This window comes from Euprymna scolopes, chromosome 7, assembly GCF_053919585.1.
Source record: "Euprymna scolopes isolate OS-2025 chromosome 7, ASM5391958v1, whole genome shotgun sequence".
Classification (NCBI taxonomy): Eukaryota; Metazoa; Mollusca; class Cephalopoda; order Sepiida; family Sepiolidae; genus Euprymna; species Euprymna scolopes.
In genome coordinates this window covers 20,305,946-20,325,056 of record NC_136488.1, presented here as the reverse complement: position 1 = coordinate 20,325,056, position 19,111 = coordinate 20,305,946, and the positions used below count along the sequence as shown (strand labels likewise).

The window sequence follows — 19,111 nt, the reverse complement described above, 5'->3', positions numbered from 1 at the left end:
TCACTGGCTTAGAACAAACAAGATGAAGTGTAGTATCAGCACAGATACTACGCTTTGATCCTAGTTTTTTTGTTTTCTTTTTTTACAAGGTAGTCACCACTTATCAAGGCCCGGAAGCCACTCGGAGATAAGGGTTATTGTGTATACAGTACGTTAGTTTTGGAGATCTGATAAAGTGTCTTACTTAAGGAGGCGGTTCATCAGGAATTTGTTCACATTGGACTTGAAGACATCCAGGTTGTAGTCAGGTGGGAAACAGGTAACCGAAACAGAGTTCCACGGGCGTGCACTTCTAAGAAAGAAGCTTTGTACATGGAATCTACGTTTTGATTTTGGCACAAATAAGGAGTGGGGAAAATTTTTCACAGTGGTTTCAACTAGACAGGTGTTTTTCGTGAAAGATTGGCGAGGGGGGACCAGAGATTGGAGCTCAGACGAGCACCTGCCATGGTAGTAACGATAAGACAAAGACAGGCTCGCAACGTCTCTCCTGTAGGAGAGAGGTTGCAGAGAAGAGAAAAGGGCATCACCCACTAAGCCTATTTTGTACTCTGTCAAGGCAGGATAGGCTGCTTTTAGCAGTTCCTACCCAGATCTGGCAGCAGTACTCCATCCTTGGATGTACTTGACTTTTATACAGATAGAGAATTGCATCAGGGGTGAGATATCTTCTGGAGCGGTAGAAGGATCCTACCATTTTTCCAGCGACCTTGGCAACTGACTTGATGTACGTATTCCATTTCAGGTCAGGGGTAAAGGTCAAATCCAGAAGCTTATCAAAACATGGAGCTTCCCCTAGACGAGAGCCACCCATATCAATTGATGCCAGATGGGGATCAGAGCATTGATGATGTAAAGATAGGAGCTTGGTTTTAGATGCATTAAAAGTAACCAGCCACATCCTCCCCCACTGTACCACGCGCTCAAGATCTGAGGAAAGAGAATCTGAGAGAACTTTGTCATTTACGGTCTTTGATGTGTTGCCGTAAATGGTCGTGTCATCAGCATAGATGTCAACAAATGATTTAAGTATGTGTTTTGGGAGATCATTGATATAGATCAGGAACAGAGTTGGGCCTAGGATGGACCCCTGAGGGACTCCAGCATTAATATTGATGGCCTCTGATTTCTGCCCATCAACTACTACTCTTATGAGCCTATCAGAGAGAAATGATTTTATGATCGAGAAAACATTTCCAGTTATACTGTAACTGGAAATCTTGTGAAGTAGGCCTTAATGCCATACCTTATCGAAGGCCTTTTATATGTCAAGAGCAATTGCCCTAGAGAGGAAGCCTTTGTCAAGAGATTCGCTAATCCTATGGGATATAACCGTTAGTACATCTACTGTAGATCTGGCAGAACGGAAACCATATTGCATGTCACTAAGAAGGTTTTTCTGCTGAGGTGGTTGACTACTTCTCTATTTAATATGGATTCCAGCAGCTTACTCATGACACACAGGAGACTTATTGGTCTGTACTGAAAGGGAGAGGACTTATCACCTGAATTCTTAAATGCAGGGCATACTGATGAGGTTTTCCAGAGTCTTGGGAAGCACTTCTCTTTAAGGCAACGCTTAAAGAGTTTTGTAAGTATGGGGGCAAGTTCTAGTTTAAGCTTTTTCAGCACAATGATTGGAATGCCGTCAAGGCCAGTTGCTTTACTGGAATCTAGGTTCTTGATTAGCTTGGCGACATCACGCACAGATATTTGTATGTTGCAGAGCGTGTTGTCCGTTATAGGAGGAAATACGGGGAGTTGATGGCCTTCGTCGTATAGGGTAGAATTAGCTGCAAAGTTCTTGGCAAATAGTTTGGCCTTGTCTGATGCTGACGAGATTACCTCAGGTCCATTGATGATGGTTGGGATAGAACCCACGCTTCTGTTCAAGATCCTGTTTGCTATTTGCCAAAACTGGTGAGAACCAAGCCGTTGCTCAGCTACTTTGGATTTAATGGACTGAGCATATAGCTCTCTTGCATTTTTTATTACTCTTTGTTGCTGGCAGTCCTGAAGGCAACTTTAGTCTCAGTGCATCTATTACGTTAGTAGCTATGGAAAAAGTGATTTCTATGCGCGATGGCAGTAGCACATTCAGGGGAGAACCATGGCTGGCTGTTAGGTTTTTGTTGGAATTTTTTGGATGGTATGAATCGGTCTATGCCTACAATTAGCCATTCGGTCAGGTCTCATACTATGGAGGACACATCTTTTTTAAACATCGAATGCAGTGGTAGATCGGATATAAGTGTACGGAAGCTATCCCAGTCAGCGGTAGAGTATTGATATACAGTACGGTGGAGAGGTACATCTCCAGGCTTATTGCATTTCGTTTTTATCTTAACTGATACAACTATGTGGTCGGAAGATCCCAAATGAGACAGAACAGAACTTGAACATAGCTCAGCGGACGTTGTGAGAAACAGGTCTAGAAGGCTAGCATACTGACCAGAAGTATCGGGCACTCGGGTGGGTTCATGGACAATCTGAGTGAGGTCATCAGTCTTGTTAGAGTGGGCCAGTCATTCCGCATTGTGGACATTGAAGTCACCACAAATTGGATGTTAGCTGAAGTGTGAGCATACAGGATGTGGTCAATTTTTTCAGATATGCTCTTAAGGATAGTAACTCTGCTGTTGTGGGAGCGATAGAAAGCGAATATAAATACGGAGGTGTAAGCAAGTGCAACCCGGAAGCACATATAAGGTAAATTAGGGTCTTCTCTGGAGATATCCCTACCACACACGGAAAGCCATCCTTAACATAAGCACATATTCCATGTCCATGGCGATCTTGGAGGTCAGATTTAGATGTTAAATTAGAGTATCCTTTAATTATGAATTCGTCAAGTGAAGCGGTTGGCCTAATGCCAGTTTCACTTAGGAAGAATATGTCTGGTTTCGTCTCCTGTAATTGGGTTTCAACCTCTGGAAGGTTGGAACGTAGACCCTTGATGTTGGAGAAGGAGACATGGTAGTAGGGGTCTATGTTGGAGGATCGGGTTCTAGGTTTACACGTGTTATTTTTCTGGAGGTATTTCATGTTGAGGATTGGGATTTGTGGAACAGGTCGACAGACTTGGTTAGAGCAGGACAGAGAGGGAAGGTAAGACAGAAAAGGAGAGGAAGATTTTTTTTTTGTTATCCTCTTTTTTCTTTTTAATGATACTTATAGACAGAATCGATTTCAGAGATTTTGATATGCACTTATATACAGTGCTCAATGTCTTCTCAGACAGAGCTTAATAGTATTTTAGGATTGACATGTGTCCACATCTCATTAATTGACCAACGGTATGTACAAAAACACAATTGGATCAGTTCTTTCACCAAAATTCTTGCACATTGGTTCCACAGAAGGAATTTTCCAGCTATCAGGAAAGCCAGGATAGCTCAGTTGAGCATTTCTTAATTAGTATAGCAGGGATGAGATCAGGAACGCACACCTTGGAGATGTTTAAGGACTTGAAAGGGTGATTGTCAGATCATCAAGTGTGGCTTCTGTTCACATAAGGAAATTTGGGAAGAAATTGATTGTGAGATCTAAGATAGAGTTGGAGGTGAATTGCCGGGCAAGCAGTTCAACCTTCACAGTTGCCATGCAAGCGACCTCATGATTATTATTAGGTTTGTGTAAAAATAATGTTGTTTTTCGACTTGCAATTGAACGTCAAAAAAACGACATTATTTTTGCCAACCTAATAAATAGTCGCGAAATTTATGATTGTTCTTTATTTACTATACTATTATAAATTTTACAGAAATTGCAGTTCCTATCATCTGAAACTCTGCATTTTCTGGTTATTTTGGTATGCCATCTCTTGGCTGCAACTATTTTACTCTTATAATGATTTCTAACATCTATAAACGTTTGCCGATTTGTACTTGACTTGTGACGGATGAAGTGATGGAATGCATGCTGCTTTTGTGCAATGGCAGATGCACAATTTGAAGTGGACGATTAGGGAGAGTGCGGCTTGCTTCAGTACTTCCGTGTGGAAACATGTGCTTCAATACCATTTGATTGTTTCATTCACACACTGTTCAGCAAGAAGAGAAAAGATATTAGCTTATAGAGCATCTCGGATGTGTTCTCTAATGGCTTCCAAGTCAGCCTTTTTTTATTATCATTTTTTAGCAACATTTGCTCAGGAATAAAAGGTAATGTCTACTGATATCACAAAGAGATCAGTATTTCCAAGTGGACTATGGGAATTTGTTATACGATCCTCAGATACTGTGGTTAGGAATAGGTTTAGAAGTGAAGCTTGCTGATTTTAACGATGTGGGAGATATCTGTTACCGTCTTTGTAAGAGATCGAGCAATAGAGAAGCTATGAGTGCAGTGTCCAGATGCATCTATGTAACTCGAGAAGCCAAGCCAATTATTTTGATGGACATTTAAATCACCAAACACATGTATTTGCACATTAATATATAGGGAGAGTGATGTCAGAGACATGATTGATTAGGGTACAGTCCTTCTACTCTAACAGCTTCTTACCTCGGATTGACAAACTTTAGAATTCTCTCCCTACTTCCTGCTTCCTTGACTATACTATGCAGAAGTTTAAATGTAATATAAATCGACATCTCACTCATCTCATTAGACATGGTCCCAATTAGAAGTCCTTACGTCCAACTGACGATATGTCTTGTTTAGAGTGAGCAAGAGTAAAAAAATATATATGTATAAAAAATATATGTGTGTGTTTTTCTGTGAAATTCTATCATACTGTGAATTTATGGGTTTATAGGGGCATTCTAAGTGGGGATTTGTATAGTGAAATATGTGTTCAAATTACATTTAAATTTTTGCAATCGGATTTTGATAATTATCGAGTTTGTTGGAGGTGTGTAGGTTTAAGGAGAATAAGTAGGATTTTACTGACTGTCGAGTTGGTCAGATATGTGCATGAGAGGTGGGATTTTGCTGATTGTTGGGTTAGTAGGAAGAATTACGTTGAAGAGAAAAGTGGTATTTTGTTGATTATAAGGTTTATCAGTGGTATGTACTTCAAATGAGAATAAATAGGAGTGTGCTGATTGTCATGTTGGTCTCGAGTGAACTGTGCAGCAAGTTTGTAGGAATGCATTGCATCGAGGTACTTGTAACACAAGCTCAGCGATGCAATATGTGGTGAAGGGACAGGGGCTACAGCTTAGTAGATAGTGTGATGAGACTTACTAAAGACTTTTTTGGATGCTGTCTAAGAGGAAGAGACTAGTGGTTTTTACACTAGTTCTCTAACCCAGTAGAGGGAGCTAACCTGTTTTGCAGCAGATTTAACAGTATCTTCTATATATATGTTCCAATTTTTCTTAGAGCTAGCTACAAAACAGTGAAGGTGAAAATTGACGCACCAGATATGATGTAGAGGGAAGACAATATCAAAAGAATAACAAAGTTTCTGAATTTTTGAGATGAGGATTGCTTATTCGTATTATTTGGATTCTTTGAACTACTAATATATAGTAATAATAATTAGTAATAATAATTAGTAATAATAATTAGTAATAAATAGTGATATTTATTACTAGAAATAAAAAGAGGTTTAAAGCTCCCAAAATTCGTACGAGAATTGTCCCCCGTGGTTAGTGCACTTAAAAAAATCAATTGTAACAGTAATAATTTCCTGAAAGTTGAAGGTTCAATTCTCTGTGTGGGTGACCGAAAAAATACAATTGCAAATTACTTAGGACGTTTATCCAATCATTTCTCATGCAACAAGAGAATGCTACCCCCGTGAAATAAATAAAGGGTTCCGTTTGAAATTCTGTCCAAATTCCCGAGTTCGATAGAAACCTTCCTTGAGTATCCAAATAGGAATAACAAAGTTGATACAAAAATAAATCGGACTTTATTCACAACTCGTGGGTGTTTCATTCATTCGACAAGTGTCTGGTACAGGCATTTACAGCTATGACTCTTCATCTATCTCTCTCTGGAGATATTCATGAATTCATTGTTGCTCACCATTCAGAACTCCATTACACTATTTCTCGAAAATGCTTAATGTATTGCCATAGCTTTACAGTTGTACAGTAGATGCAGCTTCTTTCTGCCCTGCAGGGTCATATTGGGCGATTGACCTGACCATTGTACCCATAGGAATCTGTTCCTGATTGCTTCCATATTACATCAGTCACTTGCTTTTCATGACTTCACATTAACCTGAAGGTCAAGAACCCACTTCGCCCCCACCCCTCTTGATACAGGGCTGAAGTGGGTTCTCAACTTTGCTCAAAGGTGTCCTACAGATTAGCGAAGGGAAGCACGCTTTATTTTTCCTTCGACACTAGTGCTATCCCACCACTCTATACAGCACCTAGTATTCCCCAATCGCCAATTGCTTAACTTCAGTGACTTTGTGAAAATAGATGTTACCATGATTATGTCATATATCATAGGTGTTTAGCAGAATTAAATCTGTCCGTAGAGCTGCTGAAAGGTAGAGATTCGGGTCACAAATAATGAAAAGGCCTACTAAAATTAGTGGATCCTTTTAAGGTCAAGAAATCATTTTCACAACGTTTCATTCGATGTAACCTTTAACATTCTTCAGTACTCTAACCACAGATCCTTGCAGAAGGGCCCGTGGCACAGTAGTTAGAGTACTTAGAAAAATCAATTATAAAAGTGATATTCTCCTGAAGGTTAAAGGTTCAAGCCTCAGTGTGGGTGATTAAAAAATACAATTGTGAACTACTTAAGACTTCTATCCAGTCACGACTGATGGAATGAGAGCATGTTACCCTCATGTTTCATCCAAATTTCCATCCAAATTCCCGAATTCAACAGAAACCTTCCCGAGTTCGACAAGATACACCTGAAGAAGGTAAGAGGTTACATCAACCAAAACGTTGTGAAAATGACACTCAAAATGAGAACAGTAGTCCGATGAAGCCAAATAATACGAACGAAAATAAAATTATGTAAAAAAAAAAAACCCAAAACTTCAGAGAGTCCCAAGAATGTTTTAGTGAAAGAAGAATTTTTTTTTTCTACAGGGAGAAATTGAATTCATATGTTTATTCTGGCTGGTGACGCGTGCATTTACGTATGTGCAAATGGAATAGGCATAAAAGTGTGTGCATGTGTATGTGTGTGGATGCGTGTGTATGTGTATATTAACGTGCCTGTTTTGTTAGTGAGAGTTTATGTTCATTTTGGCTGATGTAATGTAAATGAGATAATCATACGTGTATATTAGAATGCCTGTATGTGTATATGCATATGCACGAACTTTGTATATGTGTTCAGTAAGTCGTGTCTGTAGCTCTCATGTGTGTGCTATTGCAAAGATTCCCTTTCAGTCCCTAAGAGCCCAGCTGAATTATAACGTATGTACATGTGTTGGTTGTGAGCCATAGATATGGAAAAAGAGAACGAAAACTATGTGTTTGAAGTTTTATAGCACACATTAGTTTTTTGGAAATGAATGTTTTATGCACTCTGATTGATTGAAAAGGTGTTCATTTGAGCTTTTGTACACTCAGGAGTCGATACGTAAAAAGAACATTCACTGTTGCTGCTACAATCAACTGTACAAAAATCGCTTGAAGAGTTTGTATAAACTAGAACAAATATATTTATTTAAGTAATTCTCAATTCTAAGTACAAAGAAGTATATAAATAAAATATTTTACAATGTAATATGATTCCTATATTCATGTTTAATTTACTATCAAAATTAAAATTTTAATAAAAATGATAAATACAGTTTGACATAAGTGTGTAACAGTTACATATTTCGAGGTACTATTTTCTCTTGATGTGAATAGACAGGTACAACTGAATAATTAGTCGATCGTCTAATTAAAGGTCTTTGCGTAAGAATACTTATTTGGAATTGTCGGATTTCTAACGGCGCCTGCAGGTTGTTCTTTCGAACACTTTATTCTGTTGTGTAACTTGATCGTTGGCTGAGAAGTGTAACTTGGTCGTTGGCTGAGAAGTGTAACTTGATCGTTGGCTGAGAAGTGTAACTTGGTCGTTGGCTGAGAAGTGTAACTTGGTGTCTCTCCACCGTGGAGATGCAACTAGAAGGGCTCTCACGTCCTTGTACAGTACGATCAGATGTCCGGGGTTTAATAATAAGCACATCCCCTTAATTTAGGTTGTTCTTCGGGGGTTTAAGCGTGAATAATTCTCTTCAAAGAATTAATCATCTGAGCTAGGATCATCAGCTGAAATTGAATGCCTAGCAAAAAAAATCACACTTTTATATGTAAAAAATATATAATCTATATATATATATATATATAAAGCAAAACGTGTGCAAGAGTGTTTGTATGTCCAACAAAGGTTTTTTTCGCTGGGGTTCCTGGGGGGTTACTATCGCTTTGAAATGTTTATATGCTCCCTAGATAATAATATCTATGATTTGCGAAGTGCGTCTTACAGTGACTTTTACAAAATTATTGCTATTTTGGCTTTTCATGAGTTCATTCGGCTTTTTCGTATAAAAGCGAAACTGATATGAAACTAATGAGAGCTTCTCAGCTAGCCCAGAAACAACGTCCAGAAGGTGATGGACGTTTGGTCAATGTCGGTTTTCACCGTCATATCAGACAATTGATTTCATTTGGACACTCCCCTAATAAAAGAGAAACAAAACCAGACAAAGTTGGGTAAAAAAACAAACTCAAAAGAACTATCCTGCAGTAAAATTAAGTGCAGATTTGACCTCATTAAACACACACTTTTAAATTGTTTCGCAGAAATAGTTAACTGCGGAATAGCGTGATGTTTTACCTCAATTTGAACATTCACTTTTTAATCGCTAAATTTAACGTCTTACATTGCTTCCGTCGTTGTAGCGCAGGTGTATGTCGTCAGCCTATTGACCTCAACGCTCCTGATTCGAGCCTACCTGCCACCCCCCCTTTTTTTTCTTTTACACCTACAAAAGATTTTTTTTTCCATTTTTAAAATCGCTTGGGTTGTTTTTGTTTTATTTTTAAGAGGGTTAACATCGTTTTTTTATATTCAAACAGGGTTAAGTTTCGTTTTTGTTCTGCTTTACCCCCCCCCCCCCCCCGCCTTCCAATACACACACCTACAAACACCCGGGCAATGCCGGGTACCCCCGCTAGTTTATTTTTACATTTCAGCTTCTGAAGTCGCAAAGTCTAAACTCCAACTGCAAATCTTCTTTTTTTTTTTTTTTTACACAGTGATCACCACTTATCAAGGCCCGGAAGCCACTCAGGGATAAGGGTTATTGCAAGTACATTACGTTAGTGTGGAGATTTGATGAAGTGTTTACTTAAGGGGGCGGTTCATTAGGAATTTGTTAACATTGGACTTGAAGTCATCCAAGTTGTAGTCCGGTGGGAAGCAGGCAGACGGAACAGAGTTCCACAGGCGTGCAGTTCTAAGAAAGAAGCTTTGTTCATGGAATCCGTGTTTTGATTTAGGCACAGATATAGAGTGGGGGAAATTTTTCACAGTGGATTCAGCTAGACGGGTGTTTTTCGTAAAAGATTGGCGAGGGGGGACCAGAGATTGGAGTTCAGACGAGCACCTGCTATGGAAATAACGATAAAACAAGGATAGGCTCGCAACATCTCTTCTGTGGGAGAGAGGTTGCAGGGTAGAGAAAAGGGCATTCCCCACTAAGCCACAAAGTCTATTTTGTACTCTGTCAAAGCAGGATAGGCTGTTTTTAGCAGCTCCTGCCCAGATATGGCAGCAGTATTCCATCCTTGGACGTACTTGGCTTTTATATAGATAGAGAATTGCATTAGTAGTGAGATATCTTCTGGAGCGGTAGAAGGATCCCACCATCTTTCCAGCGACCTTGGCAACAGACTTGATGTACGTGTTCCATTTCAGATCAGGAGTAAAGGTCAAACCCAGAAGCTTGTCAAAACACGGGGCCTCACCCAGACGAGAGCCATCCATCACAATTGATGCTAGATGAGGATCAGAGCGTTGATGATGTAAGGATAGGAGTTTGATTTTTCCCTCGTGTTGACAAAAATGAGAGAGAAAGAGAGAAAAGGGAGAGAGGGGAAACCTTAACGCATATCAACTAGAAATAACAAAAAAAAAACCTATGTTCACAAGTTCCTAACCTTTCGGCGCCACCTTCTAACTCTACATTTTATAAACTTCGATCTAACTTTGTTGGGATCAAATCTGATTGACGACACACTTTTGTTATCCAGTTATTGCTGCCTTCACCTGTTCTGATAACATCTTTTCGATTTTACGTGTCTCCCCACGAGAACCATAGATGTCAGGCACAAGTGTTTTATATGTCGAGAGTTGCAGCTCCTCCAAAAGGGCGCTTATTATTGAGCCATATTTAGAGTCTTGAGAGTTTTATGAAACTAACATGCTGTGCCGGTTCTTATAATTCACTAGCGATGGGAAAGAATCTACAAAGTTGCATGGCGCCCATTTTTGTAAAGAATGACTCTTTACTGTGTTTAACTCCTTTTTCATCACTGCCAAAAAAAAAAAGTATTTTCTGTTAATCTTCCGTGTCATCTACTTATTTCGTTATTTTGAACTAGCTGTCAGCTCAGCGTTGACCAGCCGTGCAATAGACTTTAACATATTTTAATTTATGTAGAATGCGTATGTATTATTATAAAATCAATCCTCTAATGATCATTATATATTATGAGGAATAATTTGCCCGGTGGACTATTTCGCAAAATAAATAAATATATAAAATAATGATAATGTTGTTCATCAAATTCCGTTTGTGTTTGTTTACAATATCACATCAGTTGATATTTGGGTTTCACGATGAATGCCCTGAAAAAGTCACTTCTGATTAATGTTTAGTTTAAAAATATGAAAATGATTTGCAGCGATTTTAAATGGTACATCTTCTTTTATTGTGAATTGAACTCATTAATAAGAAAAAATTAAAATAAAATGAGGAGGTACACCCAGGCTTGAACAGGAGATCATTTGGTGTGTAGTTGAATGCGTTATCACTAAGCTATATCTCCAGGTAATAATAAATCTGTTTTTTAAGAAGAAATGATTATCTGAAATTTTATTATCGCCCTTGTTATCTAATGTAAAGTAAAAATTCTTCTTTTTAATCTATAAGAGAGGAAAGCTGTTTTTAAGATCGGACTGTTTTCTATTTTCGATACTTCTCGGATGCATTTCTGTACAAATCATATCTAAGAACACTACCAGACATATAAATTAGCTTTGTGTGAAATTTGCAAAAGATAAACTCGGCCGTTTTGGAACATCTGAGGAAGAAACTCACACACACACACACACACACAGTGATTTATATATAATAGTAAAGATAGAGATATGGAGTTAAACGACCTTCTATCATAAGGAAACTTTAATTATGGATAATTCTTTACCCCATTTTTTTATCAAATCAGATATAAGATAGAAACGCAACTTATCAGTTATATGCCTTCTTTGTTGGCAATCAAGTGAACACTAAATGTCATACAACGTCTTATCTTACAAAGTTGCGTCGTTAGTTATGCGATGAAACGCTGTAGACTTAATTAAATTAAAAATGCCTAAGCAAGACCAGGCCCAATTGCATTATGACAATAGGCAAATCAATGTGCAAATAGCATTAAAACGAAATAGGTCATATACACTGTCTGACCTTCAGACTATGATTAAATTGTAACATTCGGGATATCTCTACACTGCTTGAGGACTCTCTGACCTGACGATTGATTTGGAATGTGTAACTGCTCGATGGCATACTGCTGTAGTGTTGATGTAAGCTTGGATAGGTTATAGGCGATGATCGCACCTTGGGATGTGATAAGACTGAGATCAGTTGTTGAATTGTAATAAATAAATTAAAACATGAATGTTTAATAAAAAAAGATAAAACATGTTTTTGAACTTTTTTTAATAAGGATTGATTATTCCTATTATTTAGATTATACCGATTATTTATTTCAAGAAAAATACATTTAAAAATATTAATAACTATTTTTATACCTACAGAGACTAAGGTTTCATGCTTTCGCAATCATCAGTGTAGGAAGCGATAGTTACTACTAGTCGAGAGATTCGAATCCAGTTACAAAGTTACCTTTAACCCCATTGGCTGGGACGTTACCACTGGGCCAGCATCAATTAATAGGAGAATTAAGAGAAATTAAACACTTATAAATGCACAATGCGAGCATAACAGTAAAGCAGTTAGAGAGTATTCTAACAACCCGAAGTCGTAAATGTTGCACATCATTAGGTAATCGCTCTTTGCTTATTTCCAAGACATGGCAATTAACAGACTATGGATACCCACGAAGGGGTGTCTACGCATGAAATTTTTATGGCAGGAGGTGCGAAATCTCCAACCACACATCTCCTGAGTCGACATTGTTAAATACCAGTGGCAAGTGAAGTGTATGTACAAGACGACTGGAAACAAATGCTGAGATAAGCGGAGAGGACATACAGCGCCTAGAATTCCCAAATGGTCACCCATCTGATACTAACCAGGCTCAACATTGCTTAACTTTGGTGATCTGACGAGAACCGGTGTGTCAACGCAATTATGCCGTATATTGATAATTATCTACTATTATTTAAAAGGAAATCTGTGTGTGTGTGTGTGTGTGTGTGTGTGTGTGTGTGTGTATGCGTGAGTTCGTTCCGTATGGACTCGTAAACGACTGAGGCGATGTGTTTTAAATTTCACACGATGGTATTTGATGTGGCTGGGAGTGTTCTTAGGGTTTCTATCGGAATACGTTTAATAAGTATCGGAAATATTTAATCAGAAAAATCAATTAAAGAAGGAAGTCTGACTTTGATACTTTTATACAGCCTAGCATCACAAGTACATTTAAGAAATTTAATTATCGCAAAAGCAGAAAGGTCCAGCCTATAAAATTTACTTTAGATTCTTTTGTAAGATAGAGGCGCATTCGAAACGAATGTTTCTTTTTAGAGCACAATTGAACCGTGATACTTCACTTTTATACATTTAACTTTAATTCAAGTGAATATGTCAAAATAATTTCATAAAATCAACAGTCGGTTCTTTTATAATATAGGGGCGCGTTCAAAATGAATGTTTCTGTTTATTGCATAATTGAACCATGATACTTGATTTTTACATTTTAAACTTTAAGTGAAGCCATTATTTACAGATAATTTTATAAAATCAACAGTAGATTCTGTACAGTGCAATGTAAACTACAATGTGCTATGGACTAAGTTACTGCAGGGAGACATTTGAAGCTTCTTTCCGGAAACTATGGGAATGAGGGGTATTTGACAAGAACAGACAATAGATTGAGTTTGATTAAAAAAATGGTCGATTTCACCAATTTCGATGACAATAAAAGTATGGGAGGGTGGAATATTTGTTGATCTTCATTCAATCCTGGACAACATCTGGTCTCTCTGCTAATATGCTAACAAAACAGTACAAGCTAATATTAGCAGAGAAGCATTAAATACAGATACAAATATATGTAAACGTATTTAACAATTAAAAACACATAAATAATGAAATAAAACTAACATGTAATTAAAAAATAAACTTTAAAAATTAAAAAGAGACAAAATATTAAATAAAATCAATATATATTCACAGCTAATAAATAATAGATTAAACCAAACCTCTTTGTTATCCTTTTTTTTTTGCCAGACAACTTGGAAAAGAATATAAAATCAAATAAAGCCTTTTCAAAAATACTAATCCTGATGACAATCACGTAATTAAAAGTGCTCAGTAAAATGCCAAATGCACTACACGTATAGATACAGTTCCCACGGGACATATAACACTTTATAAATAGTTCCTTTCTGCGTTGCATCAGAAAAAGGAAGAACATACCTTCTTGCAGTCGCAGCACATTGACGTATCGTTCTGAACGTGCTTCTGAAAATGCAAATGGTTTTCTCCTCCCAAAATTGATGACAAGCAAATTATATTTCACACATTTAACATTTATTCATGTTGGCTACTTCTTTTGTTCTCGAAGTGCAACTCGTTTATTTTTAGTAATTACTTCCCAAAGAATAATTCACCTGATCTTTGTCACGTACTAACATCGTTGTTTATGAAAACTAAATTCCTAACTGTAATCATGTATCTCATACAGTCTTTTTGCCTTTCAAACTATTTTTCCAAACATTTTTTTTCTATTATTGAAATGTTTTTTATTCAATATCCCTGACAATCGCCACCTCTTTTGCTTATTGTAGGAAAACCGGGGTTAGCCAAGAGACCAATATTTAACACTGGGATATGAATAGCCAATGTGACAATTTGATCGAAGCAAGGAGATCAGATTGACTCTTATTAGAAACTAGCAGGACATATATTGGCGTTACCCGATGGAAGCATCACACAAAATCAGAACATATTAGCCCCACCCCCGAAAACAAACTAAACAACGTTTGTCAGCCCTGAAAAATAACGGTCACTGGCGTCTGTGACCAAAATGCAATCATCTGGCTTCCACTGTCGAGCATTGTCTGTCAATGGCGTGTAGCAGAAGTCACTGCTTGTAACTGGCGATTATGATCAGTGTCGGCCTCCATTGGTTTGCTCTGAACTGAAATCATCTGCCTTTCACTTTCGAGCATTGTTGGGCACTGGCAGGCATTGATTACCTGTGGCGGGCAATGATGATTATTGGCATTAAGTGCTGCTTTTAGGCTGTTACTTACATTTACTTTCGTTTACTAGTGGACACTGGCTACCTTTCCAACTGTTACTATTGGTTCCCGACGTTTAGTGTCAGCCATGATCAATATCGGCCTCATTTGGACTACTCCAAAATCAAATGATCTGTCTCCAATGGCGAGCACTCATAAGCATTTTTAGGCGATTGTGGTTGATCGTTGCCAGTCACTATCGATCATGACCAGTGTCGAGCCCCATTAGACTGATCTTAAATGAAATTGGAAGGGAAATAGCTGCATGAACGATTCATAAGATTGACAAAAGATGAGACTAACGAAAACACTTGGACATGGCTACAAAAAGGAAACCTAAACAGGGAAACTGAATACCTAATAACAGTCACATAAGATAACGCGATTAGAACCAACCACATCAAAGCAAGAATCAACAAGACAAAAGAAAAAAGGAAATGCAGACTCTGCGGGCTAAAAGACGAAACAATAAAACACATAATAAATGAATGCAGAAAACTAGCCCAAAAAGAATATAAAAATAGACACGATCAAGTGGGGAAGGCATTACACTGGCAATTATGCAGACGATTGCATCTTGAATATCCAGATAAATGGCACAAGCATAAACCGGCAGCAGTACTAGAAAATGAAAGTCACAAGATCCTATGAGACATGGGCATAAAAACAGATAAACCCATCCAAGAAACAAGACCGGATACCGTAATAATCAACAAGAAAGAAAAGTCCAGTCAAATCGTAAACTTTGCTGTTCCAGCTGACCACAGGATAAATATCAAAGAAAAGGAGAAACAAATATGTAGAGCTAGCCAGAGGGCTGAAAGGGATATGGATGATGAAGAAAATCAGGATAATACCTATAATAGTAGGAGCACTAGGAACAATTCCAAAAACTTTGAAAACAGAAAGGGAGAAATTAGAATCAGAGGAATGGCTGGAAAGATACAATGAATAACAATAATGAAAACAATGGAAATATTAAGGAAAACTCTTGAATGCAGAGACTAAGTGTTGTGTCTGCACAAATAATTAACAAGAACACGAAAGTAAAGGTATAGAATAATATATTAGGAAGAAAAGTTATATACATATTTACATGTCTTCAGATATACTTCAGTTGGAGATATTCCGGCAGGTGGCGTGTTGCATGTCTTACTGGAGGCAGCATAAGCGTCTTGCCTATTTGACGGGCGTTGTCGGACTCCCCCAGTATTGGTGATTGATACCTTTATATATCTCACTCACCCGCCTATGTTAATTAGTAGGCGTCTCCACAACACTAATACATATGAGTCACATGTGCGGGCCAGACAAACTGCTGCAGAGGCAAAGCATAAAGAGGCGTGACATGAAGAGGCGTGACATGAAGAGGTGTGACATGGAAGCAAGAACGTTTAAGCTGCATATCTATAAGTTTTTTATCCTCTCGCCCATCCCCTTCCATTGCCTCATCACAGCTCCCGCCCAAAAGAGGGATGCTAAATAGTCGAGAAGGATCAAGGAGGATGGAAAGGCCGAGAGGAGAGCACTGACCAGACCTCCACTGGACAAGAAGAACTGAACAAGAAGAACAAGAAGGCGAAGAGAACTGGGACCTTGGGGAGGCTTATTACCACTCAAATTCCAGTGGAGACCAATGGCCGTTGTCAAGCGAGAGGTCAATGGTAAGCAGCTGTTGCGGTAACGCAAATTCATTTGCAAATGTTATCGAAAGAGGTGGAGAGTACTGGAAATCTGGGGAGACTTGTTGTCACTCAGCTTTCAGGGAACACTACGGGTTGTTTTCAAGGAGAGATCTTTGGTGACCTGTGTGAAAGCTCCTTGTGAGACAATAATAAGGAATATAAAGACAGGTACAACTACAAAGGGAAGGCAGTGCACTGGGATCTCTGCAGACGACTACACCTCGAACAGGCGAACACGTGGTTCAAACACAAACAAGAGACAGTATAGAAAGCCGCAGAGTGAACGAGTTCTATCGCCTGTTTGTTTTCCTTGTAAGTAAAATTCTTGTGTTGTCATGTCCAAAGCCTGCCGTTGCTATTGTTGTTGTTGTTGTTGTTGTTGTTATTAAACGTACGAGGTGGCAACTAACTCTTCTCAGTAAGCTTTTTTAGCACATATTCGTTTTAAAGAGATTTTACTTGCAAAAAAAAAAAACAAGCAACAAAACATTTTCGTTCTCTGAAAATGAACCTGATAATAATAACAAAAATGTTTCAACTTTTAAAAAAATGAAAAAAGAAAGAAAGAAATTGAATCGTGTTTTTCTTTTTCCTTTTAATAAAGTTTCTGCGTCTTAACATGTTCTTAAAACAGTTTTACCTGTTTATTCCAAGTTTTTCATTTATTTTTTTATTAAATAGAAAAACTAACTTACGAATTCCACTTGATTGTTATGTGAAATATGCTGTGCAACAAATGTGTTCGTTTAAATTGAATGCGGGTATGCAGAATGTATTATTGTCAAGCACACAAAATTAAAGAATAAGAATACCAGAATCATGGAATATACGGTGCTCTATAACAGTTTCCTTGTATAAACAACTGTCCCAGTGTATAGTGGTGGGGTTGTAATGTATGTATAATTTGAAGAGGGCGAATATTTTTGCTACCTTCTGTTATTTGGGGAGGGGGGTAGGAAGAAATTTAGGAATAAATATTTCTGTGAGGGGAAGAAATCTAGGAATAAATGTAATATTAAAAAAAAAATGCGAAAATGTTTCGTAAAACATGCTGAAGAAATTGGCATTAAAAAAAACTGAGTTGGAAAGATTTGCATGGAAAGTGTTCGGTTATTTTCATGCTCATTTTTTTCTACCTTAACGACCGCAAAATCTGATGGAGAGAGTCACGTAAAACCGTCTTTTTCTAAACGATTTCAGCATCTGCGCATGCGTGAATCACTTCACCTTTCGGATACAACTTTTTAAATGTGAAACATCATGGTAAGATTGTCACCTTGGCTCAACGGGTTAGAACATTGGCTCAGAAATATTTCTTTTAGCGTTCGCGCTCACCTTACGGCGGACGTTTCGTTTTTTTATTTTTTATATATTTTGGAAAACGTTTATTTCGGTAAGCTTTTGCATCTGAACAGAGTTAAAAGTTTTTTTTATATATGTGGGAACCTTTTCTAGTCTCACACAAAAACACGCGTTCACATCTCAAGCTATATTACTTGTCACATACGTACGTGCACACAAACATACGCGAGCACGTCCACACACGCACATATATTCACGTTCGCGTACATACACTCACATTCACGTGTATACGCGCACACGCTAACGTACGCACATGTACGCACAGATGGACGACGTCACTTCCCTTTCAAAGGAAATCCACACATGCGCAAAAGACCACCGGAAACAAGTATAAAAGCAAGAGCAATAAGCAGCATCTTCCTTTTGCGGACCAGCTCTCGAGCTGAGAGGTTCGGCTAACCAGCCGCCTCCCTTTCGTCACGTCCCCTGCGACTATGTATGGGGCACGAGCTAACAGACAGTATGTACACTTTATATGCTTTCTATTTCGATGGCCTGGATTGACTTTTTCTCATTCTCTCTCTATACTACAGTACACTTTCCTCCTCACCAGCTAACAGCGAGAGACGCACACCACACTGGATTGATTTTCTTTCTCTCTCTCTCTACAACAATAGACTTTCTCCTTCTCACTAGTAAACAGCGAGAGACGAACGCGAACATGAACACGTGCTGTACCCTTTTCTTTCACTTGTTTCTTCACGAAATAAATCCTAGTTCGTTCAATTCAAGTAAACGCGTTGTTCGTTCCTTCCTTAAAGCAATTCATTTTTCCTTTCTCCCATTTCTCCTATCTTGTACGACTGGGGGGTATGCATAATATATTCGCTACATATATATATTTCTTTGTTTTGTACTTTGTATTATTTACTTGGTTCAAAACAATAATTTGAGGGAATTTTTTTATCGGCGGTTGATTTAATTAAAACAAAAATCAGTTAATTTCACTGAATGTTGATTTAATGATCAGATTACTATTAAATGTATAATCATTACTTACGTAAATCACAAATATTTTTTAATCTTATTAAAATTTAATTAAATATTTTTGCTTCACACTTTTTTCTCGTGTGCCCCTATTCCAAATTTGTAGCAGTGGGCCAACATCAGTGGATTTTTTTTCAAACTGATATAAATTATTGCACAGTAAAAATAATTAAATTCAAACAAAAATCATTTAACAAGTGTGATTAAACACAACTTCATTTTCTTTTTTACATGGCCCGGGCAACGTCGGGCATCTCTTCTAGTTTTATATATGAATCCAATCTGTTGCCAAGGTCGCTGGAAAAATGGTGGGATCCTTTTATCTATCCAGTAGATATCTACCTAGTGATGCAATTCTCTACCTATATAAGAGCCAGGTACGTCCAAGGATGGAGTATTGCTGTCACATCTGGGCGGGAGGTGCGAGGAAGACCTTA

The 19,111-nt window shown here is 37.9% G+C and overlaps 1 protein-coding gene and 1 pseudogene across 2 annotated transcripts in view; one reads left to right on the top strand and one right to left on the bottom strand.

The window, feature by feature from the left end:
• LOC145279625 (alanine--glyoxylate aminotransferase-like) overlaps nucleotides 1-19,111 on the top strand; it is a 93,220-nt gene that overhangs the window by 14,486 nt on the left and 59,623 nt on the right. The window lies entirely within an intron of this gene.
• On the bottom strand, nucleotides 12,418-12,534 carry LOC145280668 (5S ribosomal RNA; annotated as a pseudogene).